This window comes from Carassius auratus, unplaced genomic scaffold (assembly GCF_003368295.1).
Source record: "Carassius auratus strain Wakin unplaced genomic scaffold, ASM336829v1 scaf_tig00010773, whole genome shotgun sequence".
NCBI lineage: Eukaryota > Metazoa > Chordata > Actinopteri > Cypriniformes > Cyprinidae > Carassius > Carassius auratus.
In genome coordinates, this window is record NW_020524141.1 from 24,795 (window position 1) to 43,684 (window position 18,890).

The window sequence follows — 18,890 nt, forward strand, 5'->3', positions numbered from 1 at the left end:
TCTATGTGTGTGTGTGTGTGTGTGTGTGTGTGTATATATATACATATATATATATATATATATATATATATATATATAAAATACATTAACTATTGCTTTGAATGTTACAGTATTTTTTATTTACTTTTATATTTTTATTTTAAGTTATTATAAAACCCATTTGTGCTGTTTATTATATTATATATTTGTGTGTGTGTGTGTGTGTCCGTACACAGTATATATTATTGTGCATTAACTTGCTTTCAAATTGTAAAGCAACATTACCTTTTTATGTATTTTAGTTATTATAATACCTATTAGTATAATTTAAATGTTTTTATGTTTTTTAATGTATCTGTTTAGTTATTAATAAATGTATTGAGTTATTGTAATACATGCCTGCATTTTATATAATTGCAGTGTTTTATTTATTTTTTGCAACACAGAAATATTGAGTATTTTTAAAACAATCTAAATATGGGACCATATACTGTATATACATATATATATATATATATATATATATATATATATATATATATATATATATATATATATATATATATATATATATTATACTTAAATTATTGTTTTGAATGTTACAGTATTTTTTTATTTTAAGTTATTAAAATACACATATGCAGTATATTATATATTCATTTTAATTCTCTCTCTCTCTGCATGTATATATGGTATTTATTATTGTGCATGAACTTGTATATGGCAAAGCATCATTACTTTTTATTTATTTTAGTTATTGTAAGACCTATTTATATAATTAAAATTCTCAATATATTTTAGCAACAAAGAAAGCATATATTTACTGTATATTTGTATTTATTTATTGAATGATTGGTTTTAGTGCACTTTTTTATTATTTTTATCTGCATCTATGGAGGACCACAGGCGTTCAAGTTCAAGATGTTCAGAACTGTTAAAGGGATGAAAATCATTCAAAAAATTTGAACTGGTTATGAATAAGATCCTTTTATCAAACCCAATCCCAGATATCAGATACGAGCTCAGAGAGAGTCAAGATCCAAAGGTCTACGTGTCGAGTCAGGAACCAGCTGTGAGCATTTGCAAAGCGCCTGAATGCTAATCCTGTGAAAGAAGGCAGTTCTCGGGCCGACTTGGGCTGATGTCAGATCGACGATAGCGCCAGGAGATAAGTGTGTCTTATCTGCTTCCTTAAGACGCGGTGTGACTGCCATCTGAAGTGCCGTAGACACTTGCACAAAGCCGGGCTTCAAGCACTCGCTGCATATCACAGTCTCAGAGCTACAGAAGTGTAACAGACTCAATGGAAAGTGTTCGGGTGCGTGCTGACGTGCGCTTGATGAGTGAGCATAAGCTCTGCGTTATCGGCCTCGTCTGCGCCCTGCTGGTAATGAGAGAATGAATTAGATTTCTCTTAAGGTCAATTGTATTCAGCTTTTCAGAGCATGTGCGTCGTAGTACTGCTTTGATTCAGCATGCTGACGTTTGTCTTTTGAAGGATGGCACATGTTTTAATGACCACCGCTTCTCTCTCTCCCTAGATGTGCATATTTATTTGCATGTGTTTGTTTAGTGTGCATGCTGAAGTAGACATTTATGTGTGATCACAAGTAGTGATCAAGTAGTCATTAATGTGTGATCTGATATCTGAAAGATTGTAAGTTTGAATCCTACAAACCTTATATTTATTCAACAATAATAGAGTTTACTAGAAATCAAAATGATGCCCTTATTTACTCATTTACTCAAATGAATCCAGACAGATAAGCATTTTTTTGAATAAAAACAACATAAAATTATCATAAATAAAAATAAATAAAAAAATACCACTTGTCATATCACAAATCTGATGCTGTGTTTTAATTATTTATACATATTTATCTTCTTTTGGTCTTTTTGATCTCCAGAAATAATGGCGGTCCCCAAACATGTTTTCAAAAACATATTTATTTGTTAGTTTTTTTGTCTATCTATCTTTGAAAATTGTTGCATGTAAATAGTTTTTCATTATATGGCCAGTACATGCAACATTTCTGCTTTTGTGTTCCAAAATTATTTTATTTTATTTTATTTTATTTTATTTTACTATACATTAATTTAATACATTTTGTTTATAAAAATGTTTTTTTTATCTATCTATCTATCTATCTATCTATCTATCTATCTATCTATCTATCTATCTATCTATCTATCTATCTATCTATCTATCTATTCATTCGTTCATTCATTTACTTTTTTATGTTTATAGTCTAAGGCTACCACAGAGACACTTGAATTCTCAACTGTTTCAGTGATATTTGTCAGTTGTATGAATATTTTATATGTGGTATTATTATTATTTTTTTTATTATTATTATTTTTTTTAGCTTTAAGATTGTGCCATTCTGTTGTGATGTTGTGTGTATGTGGAGGTGTATTGTGATTTTTATTTTATACATTTTGCCCTTTTATTTATAGTGTAGTAGTAGAGAGAGGAGAGGAATGTTGGAGGACATGGAATTGGGAAATGTTGCAAGTCGGATTTAAACTTGCATTACCCTTGTGTGCACTAATCACTAGACCACAGCTCAGACGTGCACAGTTATTAAAGAAAATTGTGTTTTTCACATAGGTGTGCAGTGCAGTACCAGGACTTCACGGTGACTGAAGACTACTGCACCGATCTGAAAGCCCTGCCTTGAGGAGCTCCAGGATTGGGATGGCTTGTCGCCACCAGCGGCCCGCCATCAGAAAGGAAAGCCTGTGGCCAGACTAGAGGAAGTCAAAGGAAGGGTGAGAGTCATCACAGCTGTATTACAACACCCTTTTACTGATGATTACCCCTCCCCAACTTTCCTCTCACGTTGTTTTCCTTATTACAGTCCTCCGACATGCCATTAAGGAGCTAAACGCATTTCCCATAATTCTACAGCTTTAGAAACAAGTGCTCATTAATGCAGCATTAGCACTAAACCCGGGGACTTGCATCCATCCATTTACTTGTTGTTAGTTCGTAAAAATCCACGTAATAACAGCGCTGCCCAATACACAAAGTGGCCGCTTGCACTTGTGCAATCTCAAAGGTGAAAGAAGATTATAGAGCCGCACTTACTCGTTATGCTCCAGTTTTACCATTTTTCCTGGTAAAAGGAAGCACTTGGAGCAAAGTGAGTGCTAAGTTTAAAGTACGCCATGCAGATTGAATTTTTCCAAGTTTGAATCAAGCTTAGACTTTGGGGAAAAAATAATTGGTTCGTTTTATATCTTTTTCTTCACACATGCCATTTACATAACAGCAGCAACAAAAAAAATATAGAATCACAAAATGAGATTTGACAAAGGCAGCTGTTCACGCATTTAATGGTTTGTACTTCACGTGTACGTTCAGCCCTCGGTAATCTCCCTCATTATTTGTGCACAAGGAATATTCGGCGGCATGTAAATGAGCAAACTTCAGTAAACTCCTTTCAAAGAGGCGAATTAAAGGCTTTTATCAGATCACAGCCTTTCTGCTAATACACCAGCCGAGGGAAAAGCTTTGAAGCCCGCCTAGTGTTTTCTAACGCGCTAGCTGCGACTTCTCAGCTTCTGACTGCAAGGCGGCTCAGCGCAATAGTTTAAATGCTAATGCCAAATGAGTGTTGGGGAATGAAGGAATAATACGGAAGAGAAGCAGGCAGTGATAAGTGCAAGTCATTTTCATGTCGACAGGACATTAGTGCTGAAATTGGCGCAACAATAACATTGGTGGGAAAGCCGAGGAAAGATGTGGAGTGTTGTGTAGACATACACGACTGTCCGCGTGTCCCCAGGCGGCACTGAGCTGCATTCAGGGTTCCTGCTCGAAAGAAGGAAAAGTCACTGAGCGCACGGGTCACGGGGATGTTCGCTTGACAGACGGTCTTTTGTAAACTGAGAGAGGGAAAGAAAAATCAATGAACATTAGACCATGTGAGCATTGTGCTTCATGTCTGCTATTGTACAGTCGAGCTACTTCTCTGTCAGATGAATGTGAACAGGAGAACGGATTTGTATTTTTTTAAGGAAAATGGGAGTTCTTGCAAGGTGATAAGTGATAAAAAGAAATCATTCAGCAAATATTAAAAATAAATTTTGTTGCCAATCCAAGTGCAGTTTTTTGATCTTCTGTCAAATAGGATCCTTTATCGGAAATGCATTACTAAATTACAGTACTGTTCGAAAGTTTCGGGTCAGTAAGATTTTTTATATTATTATTATTATTAAAATGCATTAAATTGGTCAAAAGTGACAGTTTTGACTTTAATAATGCCACAAAAAAATGTAAAAATAAATAAAAAAATCTATTTCAAATGCATGCTGTTCTTTTGTATTTACTATTCATCAAAAAATCCTGAATAAAATTTGGGTTTGCATAAAAAATAAGCAGCAGCCTTTCCTGTTTTGTTTGTTCGAATTGATGTGTATATATATATATATATTTATATGTTAGGGGTCCACGACTAAGGATTTTCATAGTCGAATCAGAATTTTCGAATCTTGCCGTATGTTTGGGGGTGGGGCAAAATAGTCAAGTCAGACATTCGACTAACATAATTACTGATGTTAACTCACAGTGAAAATGTGTAATGAACACCTTGCAGATATAAACAGGGTAAATAATGTTTTATGTTTTGATGAACAGGTAGCTAACACTTAGCGTCGGGGAAACCATAACAATTAACCTTTTTTTTTTTTTTTTTTTTTTTACAATATTATCATTATAACGTTAGCTTAAAACGTTAGCAGTTAATATTCTGCATTTCTGTTTTGAGCTGCGCGCTAAAGATGACGAGTAGTGTGACGCATTTGATAGCAAGTATTTAATCAATGGGATTCAACTCATAATTTCATATAGAATACGCTTCGTTATTTATACAACGTGACATTAATATTAAGACTTAAGCAAAAAGGGCCTGAATGCACATGAACATCCGGGGCTTTGAATGCGAACTCCTTTTGTGGACACATTCTTCACGAAACAATGTGCAGAAACACAGCAGCTAAACTCTAAAAATTAATAGCATTTTAGTATAATGGTCTTCTCATATAATTGTATGTATATAGCAGTCCCAGTCATAGTTATTAATATTCTGCATTGTAGTTTGAGCTGCTCGCGCTGAAGAGATATCACCATAGCACAACAATATATGTATATATACATATATACATTCTGAAGGTTATTCCTCATAACATCATTCTAGTTTTAAAGGATAGTTTATAGTTTTATACCTTTTTATTGTGTATCTTTAATTGCTTTTCCAACTTAAAGTGTTGAGATCATTAATATCCCACGTAGTTCGTCTGTACTGTATTCAAGATGTGTTCGTAGGCTACCATAATTATGATTTGAAAAGCATCTGGTTTAAAACACACAGGTATTAATCTTATAATAGTGTGGCTCCATCTGCTCTGCTGTCTCCCTAACCAGGGTGTTATGTCGGCCCCTGACAGTGTGAAGCAAGACAACCTTGCTGAAGGCTTCATTACCATTATAGTCCTGCCAGGCAGCCAGACCGCTGTTTACAAGTGTTAATACCCCCACGGTCCGGCCTAGCCCAGAGAAAGTGAGTCAGATGACCAGCAGGCACACAAACAGGAAACAGTTTCATTGTTGTACTGCCTGAGCGCAGCGTTTTAGAGATGGCAGCGAAAAACCAACCGCACATCCCCTGAGAGGACGACGCTCACTGCCTCGGCGAGAAGAAAAAAAACAAACTTGTCTTTCACTGAACGCTCCCTTAGGCTCTGCTTTATCAACCACAGCAACTTCTGTGCTCTCGTCTTCTTTCCTTCACGTTGTGGACCAGTCAAACTGCCTTTTTTTATTCTTTGTGGCTAACAAATTTTCTCATAGCCCTCTCTGTCCTCCATCACCCTTTCTTATCGCTTCCGACTTCAGTTTGCCGTTGTTTTTCTTCGTTTGCTCTCACTCTCTCTCTCAAGCTGTATATAAAGGGTGTCTGGGCTGGTGCTCGCGGTTCTCTGGTGAGCTGTCAGTCAGCGGAGGGGATGTCTGAGAGCGGGCTGACAGGTAATATCAGTCTGGAGCCCTTCCCTGCTTGACACAACTCACTGGAAATATAACATTGTCCAACCACAGGCTCTGCATTTCAATTCCCTGCCCATGTTGTCTTACTTGAACGTCCAAAATTGGCATTCAAATGGTCAATCTGACTATTCTAGAAGTAGTGTTTTGAAATACCTCATACTATTTTGTATTATTATTCTCACACTTTTTCACATCTAACCACTTTTAAGATCGACTCATTTTATGTTTGGTCTTGAATTTTTAGAATCTATAAAATAAAAAAATAAAAAAATGTTCTAGGTGGATGAAACAACTTTTAAATCTTTATTTATATGAATGCAACAAGTTTGTACATTTAAAATAAGAGAAACTAGATTACTATTATTTACTTAAAATATATATATTTTATTGTCAAATTTACACTTCAGTATGCTGTGCCACAATTTCTTATTTCAGTGAATTAAATAAATATGTAAAGTAAATACGTCAGTGGAGGAAGCACTATGTGGAGTCTGTTCTTTATGTTAATTATGTATGCATGTATTTATTTATTTCACTTTCTTGTATCCAAGGTTAATATGAAAGGACAAAAAATATATATCTGTTTGAAAATGCCAACAAACTTAACCAAGCAATATTAGCTCAACCAGTTAAGAACGAGATCTATTAGACCTAACCAATGACAAATGAAATGTTTGGGAAACCCGGTTGAACACGTTCATTACTCTTGCTATTCTGTTTGGTGATCTTAGAGGCACAGAAATCACACACACTTTATCTTTTAAAGCATTTTCCCCTCAAACCCATCCCATCTTGTAATCTAGCCGCTTGATTGGAATCATGTTTATTTTAGGTGACATATGGGGTCATTTGTGCATAGAGCTGTGAACGGGCCAGTGGAGAGCAGTTTAGAGCACTGCTTTAGTGCACATTAAATATGAAGGGACTCAGCCGGCCGCTGTCCTGTTCGCCTGGCCAGAGTGAAGATGTACTGTTATTGCCGAGCAATTGTCCGACTGCTCAATGGGGTCTTTCATTAGCCCTCGCTCATATCTGACCCACGAGATGCTGGCCAATCACAATGCATAACACACTGCTAGCGTTGTTCAGGGAGGTTTCAGTGCCCCAAAAGTGTTATGGGCTAAAAGCAACGGTTTGACGCTAAATTACCATTGAATAAATGTATGGCCATTACGTTTACATCAATTTTATATCTGCATAAAATCCAGATATAGTACATTGTTTTAATTGAATTTAGTAGTTGCTCGGAGTTATGATTCATAATGATGTATGTGTGTGTCTGTGTGTTTTATATAATATATAACTCTCTCTCTCTCTCTCTCTCAAATATATATATATATATATATATATATATATATATATATATATATATATATATATATATATATATATTTATATTATATAATATATATTTATATATTGTGGCTGTCAATCAATTAAAAGATTTAATTTAATAGATTTAGATTAATCGCATAATTGCCATGAGTTAAATTGCGATTAATCACAACTTAATCGCACATTTTTATGTTCAAAATGTACCTTAAATTAATACTTTTCAACTTTTTAATACTGTAATCAACATGGCCATGAACAAATATGGATGCATTATGCAATATGTTTAATAAATATTGCATTAAACTGTTTTCACTCTATAACCAAATGAATATTAAAAATAGTGACTGAAACGCTGCCCATTAAGTCTACATAACCAGCTCACCCTGATTTATAATTGAGCAGTCATCTGATAAAATCAAATAGGTTACACATAAGATAAAGCCAATAGCTGTGCTGTGATTTCGGCTATATTTGCATGTAAAATTAGAGTAGCAACAGTTCAGGTTTAACTGAAATCACATCTCCTCAGCCACTCGCTGAACAGAGCAGATGCAGAGAGAGTGAGGTGTGTGCGCAGCAGGAAAGAGAGACCTTGTGCTTGTGCGGCATTACTGGCGAGTCTCAGAAAGTAAATAAGGCTCGGGCAAACCCTGAAGAATGGTCAATAGGCGCTTTTTGAAAAAATAAAATAAAAAGGTTGCTAGAGGGGTATGACAAGTCGGTAGCCTGTTGGTAACCCTGTCAGCATCTCCATCAATTTCTAAAACTACAGGCTAGGCCATGGGTCAAACAGAAAATTTGTGCTTCGTTAATTGCATGTTAATATAATTAGTGCAAAATGTGTTAATATTGCATATACACACAGGCAGACATAGCCATATAGGCTTTTGTATGGTGGATATTAAAGAGATGAAAAAATGAAAATTCTGTCATTAATTACTCACGCTTATGTCGTTTCAAACCCGTAAGACCTTCATTCATCTTTGGAACACAAATTAAAATATTGTTGATGAATTCTGAGAGCTCTGAACCTCCCGTATGCTGTTCTGTGTCAGTTGCGCCACACGGATAAGTTGTCTACGTTATTTACACTTTGATTTGAAAGAAAACACCGTATCCGTGTGGCGTGCCTGACACAGAATAGTTCAGTGGATACTCTCCAAAATGGCGAATGACGCGGAGGAGACGAATTGTTAAATAAAGTCGTTATTTTTGTTTTCTTTATGCAAAAAAGTATTCTTAATACTATGAATTAATTATATTCATAATTAATGTGTGGGTGGGTGTATTTACTATATATGTCATTAATACTAGCACTATAAGTGTATATTAATTTTAGTTTTAGTAATTCAACTTCAGCTTATTTCACTTAGTTTGAAATAACATTTCTAATTTTCATTCATTTTTCAAGTTTATGTTTGTCATGTAATATTTATATTTTATTTTATTTCAATTACCACTTATTAATGTATTAATAATAATACATGAATACATAATATAACATTTTATAAATTATATATATATATATATATATATATATATATATATATATATATATATATATATATATATATATATATATATATCACTTTTTATTTTTTTTATTTATCATTAACCAAAATAATTTGCTCATCACAAAAAAAATATAATTCATTAAAAAAAATTGTATCAATGGCAACATAAGAGATGACTATAGTTGTTTTGGTCTCCAGTAATTATTGTCTCCTTTTTGTAATATTGTGTTCTGTATAAACAATAAGTTGAATAAAGCAGCCCGTCTGTCACCTAAATTAATCTTTGTTCAGTTGATGTGTGCAATGTGTTGTTTACAAATTTGAGAGGACGGTACAAGTGAGAAAAAGTGTGTGTACTATTAAGAAGAAAAAAAAAACCAATGCATCCAATTAGGAGAGTGTCTCTGATAGCTGAAAACACAGGACTAGCATTTGGGGTGGTGGACATCACCCAGTACTTTTCATTAAAACCGTACACAGCTCGATGACTTTTCAATAGCAGGCCACAAAATTCCTACACAACAAATAAGCGAGGATGATGCACGGCATTCTGGGAGTTCGGAGTTGAAAGCTTTGCCTTAATGAGCTTAAGAGAATGTCTTGCTCCCTTTGAGTCGCGCCCGAGGCCGGGGTCTTAACTTTCGCTGTCTCCCAGGGCATCCCCTCTCTGTCTGCCGTTTATGCCGGTTCACCCAAAAGCCTCTCGCAGTGTCATGAAGAAACAGCAATGAGATGAAGGAAAAACACTGTGGTTGGAAAAGACTTTGTGCTGTCCCGGGTTCAAATTAATGAGGGTTGAACGCTCTTGAGATAAATTTAGGTTTTCATATTTAATTATAACCTTCTGCAGTGGTTGAGTGCGGATAAATCACACGATTATTGTGCTTCGGGGTTGTTTATAGCATTCTTTATGGCTTTTATTTTTGACTCATGAGTTGATATCTTTTCCTAATGGCAATAAGCAGTTGAAAGAGCAATAAGGCTTAATAGTTGGATCGTATGAAGTGCTGGACTGGGAAACGACTGCCTCTGCTTTGAACCTGCGTCGCTCTTTCATGTAGGTAGTATCAGTCTTTGAGTTTTTCACCTTCAGACTTGTTGCTTGACACGTGCTCTCTGTGTCTGAAGATATCAGATGAGCGAAAGATTAACATCTTTTGATCAGCTATCGCGCTGACATCCACTCTGACATTAAATGAATGTTTTATTTTGTATATGTGACGAAAAACGATATTCAAACGCACAGTCTAACTCACGCGCCAAGAAATGTCATCTGCTGGCTCCGCTTGAACCGTAATGTGGAATATCTTTAGATCTGATTGTAGTTTGATCTGAAATGTGGTTGTGAGATGCGTGTTTCCCAGGTGTGGCGTCAAGCGCTACAGGGATAGTTCATGTAAAAATGAACTTTCTGTCATCAGTTATTCACCCTCTTATTCATATATATATATAATTAAAAATAAATAATTTATCGATTTTATTTTATTTAACTTTTTCAAAATGTAGTTTTATCTCCAGTAAAATGTAAAGATTTACTTCATATAAATGATACCTGGTAGATGCAACAAAATGTTTTAAAATATGTTTTAACAAATTATTTTATTTATTTATTTTGTTTTGTTTTATGTTTTATGTTTTATGTTTTATGTTTTATGTTTTTTGTTTTTGTTTTGTTTTGATTTGTTTTGTTTTGTTTTGTTTTGTTTTGTTTTGTTTTGTTTTGTTTTTGTTTTGGTTTTGTTTTGTTTTGTTCTTTTTGTTTTGGTTTTGTTTTGTTTTGTTTTGTTCTTTTTGTTTTGGTTTTGGTTTTGTTTTGTTTTTGTTGGACTTGTCAGTTAGTGGGAGTTATTAGTTTTTTTTCTCCAGTAAAATGTAAAGATTTACTCCATGAAAATGTTACCTGCCATATTTTTCACATTTCAGCATTTATAGTATTTAATTTTCCAGTATTTAATTAAAAGATTTCTCCATATTCATCCATGGAGGCTGGATTGGCCCTGAATATCTACTGACATAGAACCACCAAGAAGTGTAGAAATCCTATGGGTAAAGTTTGTGGACCAGTAAAGACCAGCAAAATAAATCAACTACCATATTCCAAAAAGCTGCCAAGACCTGGTTTTTCTAGCATGGTGAGGATTGTCTCGGAGAATCCAATAAGTGAAGACGTCCCGGCTCTCTTCGAGACGCCCACTGAGAGAGTGTGAAGTGGCCGAAATCATGTTTTCTGTCGACACACTCCTGCTGAATCCATCAACGGGAGAATCTTCCACCCACAATTCCGAGCGAGCCGGCAATCCCTGTTCGTCGCCACGGTAATGTCTTAAGCCTGAATGGCAAATGAATATTTTTGCAAATATATTGCATGATTTTACAGTACAGGGCCTTCAAAAGATACAAAAGTGGTAAACCAAGGACAATAATCTCTCAGAAATCATTGTGCGTGACCTACATCAGTTTTCATTTTACTTTTTATGCACAAGTGATTTCGACAACGTGCGCAGCTGCTTCGGGGGCTGTGGATGTAATATCGATCGTGCGTGCTTGCCAATAAGTTTTCTTTCTTTTAACATTAAAGCATCGCCTCGCGCAAAACGCCACAAACCTGAAGTCTCACCTCCGTGTGGAATGAAAGCGGTTTAAGCCCGGAGCAGATTAGACTCTAAACCTGTGTGTTGACAGAAGGGATCTCATTAATTTTCAAGGATGAAAAAGAGTAGCCACTCCTCAGAAGGGAGCAGCGTGTGTCTTTAATGCCTTTGTTTTGCTCTCCATGAGCGTGTGTACTTCTCTGATGGTCTAATGAGGGACGCAGCGCTCATGCTTTGGCACACATGGCATCTGAAGCCCAGTGAATCAGTAATCACTAGTAAGCGTAAATACCCGTCTCCTTGGTGAGAGCATCTTAAAGGAGAACACATGGCACTGCGTGAAAGGAAGTACGTAATTGAGTATGTCAGGAAATATAATTGGTTACCTCAAAGAAAACACAACCAAATCACCAAATGATATCAGGCATCTGGTTTTGGAGAGCATATAGTATAGCAAATGTCCAGAAAAGAACATGGACCACAAAGAATCCCACCAATTTTTTTTTTTTTTTTATTCCTTAATTTAATTGCTAGAACAAGTGTTATTTTAATATCATTTATATAAAAGTATATACTATATGCTATAATGATTTATATTATACTGTTATAGTATTTATTAATGTTTTAAATTATAATAATTACAATAATTTTATTTATACAGTTATATTTAATATTATAATTAATAGTAATAATTATTATATTTATTGAATTAATTCGGTTAGGCTTGAGATGCGTCATTACTGATTCACTGGGCTTCAATAAGGGTTAATATTATTTATATATCATAAATAATATTAACCCTTATTTCTTTACTATTATTTATAAAATGTTATATTATTATTATTATTATTATTATTATTATTATTATTATTATTATTATTAATAATAAAAATAATAATAATAATAATAATAATAATAATAATAATAATAATAATAATAATGATAATAAATATATTATTTAATATTATTTTAACTTAGTTTTAGTTAGATGCCAAGGAAACATTTTTATTATTAGGTTTTTTTAATACTTATATTGTGTTTTATACCAGCTGTATTTCAGTTACTGAAAACTATTTTTAATAGTTTTAATTTTTGTTTTAGTTAACAACAACGACACTTAGTATTATTTATACTGTATACTATTATAGTATTTATTAATATTTTATTATCAGTGTAGTAGTATAATATACTTATTTCAGTTACTGTAGATCAAAAGCAAAGCAACATTTCTATTTTTTTGTTCTAGTGTTTTATTTGCAACGAATGTTTTTCATTTAAATTAAATTAAAATTAAATATATGCATTTAGCAGACGCTTTTATCCAAAGCGACTTACAGTGCATTAAGGCTATCAATTTTTACATATCATGTGTTCCCGGGGAATCGAACCCCCAACCTTGCACTTGCTTGCTCGCAGTGATATACCGGTTGAGCTACAGGAACACAGTTTAATTTAATATTTATTATTTGTGTGTGCAGTTAATTCTGTTTGTTTCTTGTTCCCCAATACTGTCTACCCAGTTTTGGCCTGTACCTGCAGGAAAAGAAGGAAGCGATTGCAACTACAGAAAGAAACTGAGAAAATTTACACCAAAAGGAGAGTTTACTCTCCCAAGGGACCTGTGCCAAGAGTTAAAGTATGTTTACTTATATTATACACTTGCTTACATATCGTTAGAGCTCAGAAACTATTTTTCTCCTCAAGACCTTTGACCTTCGTTCTGAAGTTCCCATATGTTTGTGTTTTTACACTCAGAATGTGATAGCCGAAGATCTGCAACACATCGGCGCCTATCAAGAGCTCAACACTGAGGAGCAAGTGCAAGCTTTCATCGATCCGAAGAAGTGCGTTAACTGCGGGAAGTGTTACATGACCTGTAACGATGCTGGATACCAGGTGCGTACCTCCCTCCGTCCGCCCACTGCCTGTTTGTTCCCACACAGACCCATAGCTCCTAGCCTCTGGCTCTTCAATTACAGCTCCTGGCTTCTCCAGGTCTCAAAGACTCCAGACAGTCCTTTATAAACTGAGAAAGAACTATTTCCAACTCTCAACAACCAGTGGTTATCACTTATAGCTAACAGAATATGGCTTACATTAACAAAAAACAATACAATATTTAGCCTAGCGGTTAGCATACATGCTTAGCAGACTCTAAATACTGAAGTGAATACTAAAACTGCTTTATCAAATACTAAACTAAACCAATATACCAATATTAATTGGGTTAATGATTCCACCCTGACATACATGTACATAAAAAAAAAGAGTACTGCTATGATGCATCTTACCGGCAGGCTAAAGACATCTCATTAGCACACATGGTTTTCCCTTTAGAGACTGTAATTAATATTAGCGCTGAAAACTGCGATGTCCCCTTGTGCTTCAGCCTGCAGGAGAACGGCAAGTGGGATGGCTCTGACAGTTTTATTAAAGTATTCATCTCACCCTCTCCTGTTAAATAAATGTCCTTTGCAATTTATCACGAGGGTATTGATGAAGTAGAGTGCGGGTTTTATCAAAGCATTAATTGTTCACAGTGACGCTCATTGTCTGTGAGTGGATCTCTAAGAGGAATTACACATTATTAATGCTTTCTAATATAGAGGAGCATTCATCAAAATAATGTGTCACGATCAAATAGGTGGCCCATCAAGCAATACAAAACAGCACTCTGTTGTGCTAGCAGCAATCCGGTTATGTCTGAAAAGGTGCGCATACTCGATTCCACCTGCCAAAATAATGTCTAATCTTCCTGCTGTACAAACACAACACTTCACAGATTGTATGAACAGTCTAATATAACGTTTAGATTGATGGCCATCATTCCTCTTCTCTGTAATGTATGCACATAAAAAGTTACATGTTGCATAAAGGAAATGAAGCCTATTTAAGGCCCATTAAAGATTTTTCATTTTGTGAATTTATTTAAGACAACTACACAGATTTCCCTCTAGAATTCCTGGTAATGTTGTAATAACTTTGAGTTTGATGACAATGAAATGTAATTTGTAAAATTTGTAAATGTAAAATTATATGACAATCATTATAATAATTACATTAATAATAATTACATATTGGTGATTGATTAATATGATGATTATAATTATTTTGTTAATTAGCATTTTCTAAACCAGCTTAAACTTTTAGCTTTGAGGGTTTTTTTTATTATAATTAATATTTTTTTTTTGCATTTTCATCAATTGTAAGTTTGTACTTTATTACAGCCAAAATCATTATTTTAACAATAATTATAATAAATTTATTGTTGTTGTTTTCATTATTATTGCTGTTTTTCATTATTTATAAACCAGCTTCAAATGTATTTATTTTTTATCAAAAAGAAATATAATTTGCTTTACAATTTCCTTTTTATACAGTAATTTTGTACTTTATTACAGAAAATAAATATTAGTAATAATAATAAATGTAATACATTTTTAAAAAATAATGTTTTTGTAAAAAAATTATTTTTAATATTATTATTATTATTAAATTTAAGAATAAGTCATCACTTTAATAGAGTAAATTTGTACTTTATTGCAATAATATGATTATTTTGATATTAGTAAATTATTAATAATAATAATTTTATAATTAGGCTAAAAATAAAAAACAGATACTATAAATGTTATCATGGTGTTTAAATAGGATTTACATTTTAATCATTTTGAACATTTTATTGTAATATTTGTGCAATGTTTATGTTTTTTTTTTTTTGTTGTCATTTTTGTATTACAACATTAAAATAATATAATTATATTATTAAAAGTAAAGCATTGAAAGGCAGATTCTAAAAATTGTGCCATTACATATAAATACCTTTTAAATACATCATTGTTTTGTTGTTTTCTCTTTTGCATTAGGATAATGAGAATTGTGGCCTAATTAAATAAAAAATGTCACAATACAATACACCCCAAAATGGCAAATATTTTGGCAAATGTTTTTTTTTATTTTTTATTTTTTTTGTGTGAAATATGACATGTTCCTTACAGGTTTCACACATCCGGGTGCTCCGGTGGAGGGACATCTAGTCGTAGCTGGTTGTCGCCCCTGCTGAGGATATAACGATTCTAATGTCTCTGTGTCTTGCAGGCCATTGTGTCTGACCCCGAGACTCATCTCCCCATGATTCAGGACAGCTGCAGCGACTGTACTCTGTGCCTCAGCATCTGCCCCATCATCGACTGCATCAAGATGGTTACCAGGACAACCCCTTATGTGCCAAAGCAAGGCCTCCTACAAGCCGTGGAGCCCGTGTGCTGACAGAAAACCCCAGACAAAACAAAAAGTCTATATCACAGCACTGAATTTACTCTGTAATTGCAGTGTGAAGAATTAACTTTGTTGTGGGGTGGGGGGGGGGGCAAATAATTAGATTGAAAAAAAAATAATTGCCTTATTTTCAGGAGCCAATTATCCAGAAATAATCTTAGGGGGTGTTATTTTGAAACAATAGCGAGGCGATCTGTCGAGGTGAAGTTTCTGCCTCTCATTCTCTGAGGGCTGATGGAAATGAATCTGGCTGTTTATGCAGATGTGGGAAGACCACGCGTATCCTTTAACAAGAGCCACAATGATGGATCGTCCACTACATCCAGAACAGAATGCAATCACATATACAAGAGCTGCTGATGGGAAATGAGGAAATGAATGGATTTTAATTGAATGGTGGATGGTTGGGCTCCGAATCACACTCGATGTTGTTTTCCATAACGCATGATGATTAGAAAAGGTTTGTTTGATGTTATACATGCTATATTGTATGCAAAAAGCCAGTATACTTCTACAACTAAACCTGAAGTAGTAGTTACCTCATTGACATGGATTTAATGTATTTCCCTCAAAGCCTTAATAACAAATGGTTGATTTTGATTGCATTAGCCATCTGGACAGGGTCATTTAGAGAGCCGGTCTACCTCGGTAATATGCTGAACATTTCGAGTAAAGGTCATCTATGACTATTTCCAGACATTAGAGATGAAGACTAGCTGTTATTCATCTTGGACCCAAAAGGTCAAGTCTGACCACCTCTATCTCTACAAATACACGGCCCATCCATACCGCACATACAAGCCCCTAGCTTGCTCTCTATGAAGCAGACGATCAAACACAGTGATGGCCGTGCACTTGTCCTTAACAATGATGAATGGATCTCATGAAGAAATGTCTTGGTCATATCTCAGCCCCAAAACATACAAAATCGTAGCCCATTACATAAGAAAATTATTATTCATTTTGAAAATTATCATTACTGTAATGTGGAAAATCAGTAACTGTCTTCTTGTGTGCATACATTTTATTTATTTATTTTTTCATATGAAAGTTATGAGAAATGTGCTTAACTGACAAAAATTAAACAAATAAATAAAGACAGAATTACAGATATTTCAGGTTATACTTTACATCTCTCAGGTCATAATTTACCTCGAATATATATTATAGTTTATTAAAAGTAGCATTAATTAAATAAACATACCATTAAATGGTAAAACAACAAATACAACCAATATTTACAAATAATATTTAAAATACCCCCCAAAAAAAAAAAAAATATATATATATATATATATATATATATATATATATATATATGTATGTATGTATGTATGTATGTATGTATGTGTATATATATATATATATATATATATATATATATATATATATATATATATATATATATATATATATATATATATATATAAGTATATATGTTCTACATTAATTTTGTGTAACATTTTGTATCATATTAAGGTCTGAGAATTATGGGGAAAATATGCTTAATTTATAATAATAATAATAATGATAAATATTTCAGGTTATACTTAAAAATTATATATTACCTATACCTATATATATAATTTTGGCTTAAAAAGTATACCGATTTAAAAAATGTCATTCAGATTCTTGTTTCATAAAGCTATAACACTAATTTACTGTAACAATAATTTGCTTAGTCCTATCTCTAAGCCTATTTATAATAATATGTACTTATCTGTAATTGCACACTTGTGGACTTGCATATTAATAAAAAGTCTGGTTGTCAATCTTATTTGACTAGCACTATTGACTATTGTAAGCAATTCCCTGATGTACTGTATTAATACTGTAATAACGGTTGGGGTTAATGAGGGCAACCTGCACATCGCCAGCACATGAAAAACGTTTGAAGGAGACTGAAATAATTGAGGTCCCGCGTTCACCTACGAGGGTGGCAGTTCATATTTGTTATGTAGATGTCACGTAGTCTGTGTTGTTTACAGACGGGTGGAAGCCGAACGCTGCCGGCTGGTTTGATTAGTCGCCAGGCAGATCACAGTCTGCCAATAAATCGGGTTCCACTCTGAAGCGGGCCCCGAGTCTCGGCTTCAGAGGTTACAGGTTAGTGTAAATGTTTACTTCCTCATTGGCTGGCTGGTGAGATAATTAGAATGACATTTTGCATGGTCGCAGTGCAGGATGCGCGACGCACCCCCTTCTCTTGCGTCGTAGCGCACATCATTAAAAATCAACATGGCATCAATCTCGCACCAGTGGTGTGAACTCGAGGCCAGTGCAAACGATCATCAGTGCCGTATTAAACCGGCGGCGGTGGAGCGTGTGGGTGTGCTGACGTGTCTCCTTTGCAGAGATGACGAGGGTGCTGGCCTTAGAACTCTCTTCAGCAGCCAGACATTTCTAAAAAGTCCTGTCTGCTTGTTAAAGCACATGCTGAACAACAGCATAATTGTGCTTGCCACAAACAAACACATTCATTAATGCATTCTGCCGACTAGCTGCATGGCCAACTTATCAGGATTCACAGGCAGCCGCAGAAATATGGTTTGAAGTGTTCAGGTGAATGGAATCTTAAACTATTTGAGATTAAAATCTTCTTTGATTGATTGTACCTCCATTAATGTTAATGATGTTCTGAAAAACATTGCTCTTCTGTTCAGGTCACAGCGGTATCCTCTCTGTGGCGGGCGAGGGTCACGCAGCTTGAACATGGCTAACCGTGAGGTTTTTGTCATGCATGCTTTCCCATTAGCTTTGGCTTTAATTTCAATCCATTGTCTAACGTCTGGATTTGAGCCAAGAGTCAGAGTGGAATTTAAATGATGATCCACTAGGCTGCTTTTCTAATATTTGAAAGCTCTGTGTGTGTGTGTGTCAGTATAATGTATTTACATGCACTTCTTTTCCAAAAATTCAGTGTGTATGTTCAGTTCTCCATGACCATTTGACACTGCGAATTAAAGGTATAGTTCAAAATGAAAACGAGTTGTCTATTATTTTGACAGTTGTGCCCAAAATTGTGGGAAGTCGAATAAACTCAAATAAACTTCTTTATTAAATCAGCATTAATTAAATGCAATACAAAAACTGTCAAAAATAATACACATAGTATTTACAAAAATATTAAATATTGATATTTTT

General features: G+C 34.3%; 1 pseudogene; it reads left to right on the forward strand.

Annotated features, from left to right (window-relative positions):
• LOC113072814 (dihydropyrimidine dehydrogenase [NADP(+)]-like) overlaps positions 1-16,960 on the forward strand; it is a 40,139-nt pseudogene extending 23,179 nt beyond the window's left edge.
• Positions 16,961-18,890: the final 1,930 nt, after the last annotated feature.